The sequence below is a fragment of the Cherax quadricarinatus genome, chromosome 96 (genome assembly GCF_038502225.1).
Source record: "Cherax quadricarinatus isolate ZL_2023a chromosome 96, ASM3850222v1, whole genome shotgun sequence".
Taxonomy (NCBI): domain Eukaryota; kingdom Metazoa; phylum Arthropoda; class Malacostraca; order Decapoda; family Parastacidae; genus Cherax; species Cherax quadricarinatus.
Genome location: NC_091387.1, coordinates 4,855,815 through 4,856,400, shown reverse-complemented (window position 1 = coordinate 4,856,400; position 586 = coordinate 4,855,815).

The following is a 586-nucleotide window of genomic DNA, read 5'->3' as shown; positions in this document are numbered from 1 at the left end:
CTGCAACACAATCATCCTCAAATATTTAAGTTATACCATGAATTAAGGAAAGATCCTGGACTTCACCTTATCAAACAGACAAAGCAAATGTAATAGTAATTATGGACATGGTAGAGTATAGTGGAAAAATAAACATGTTATTAGAAGCTGGGAGAACTTGCATGTCTCTCTAAGAGTGCAATGTTTTTGGTGATTGAAAAGTTATTCGAAAATTGAATATCACGGAACGGGCAGGGATTGACACACTGCAATTGAGTTTTAGGACTCATTTGCCATGTGATCAATCTCCGCCCATTCCATGGCTCGTTTGCATTCATGTTATGATTTCATGAGTCATGAATATCACATACCAGGAAGCCTTTTCATATGCCATTCAATTTCGGATATATTTTTTCAATGACCTTTACAAAATATCGTGCATTAAGGCACCTTATAACAGAGCTTACTGGATTGAATTTTATTGTTATTGTGAAAGGACTGTTAACACTATTGTTTGCTTAGGCCTTTGATCAAATACAACATATGTACATACAGTATGAGGTTCATATTACAGATGAAGGGCTTTTGATCCAAAGAACTGAACCTA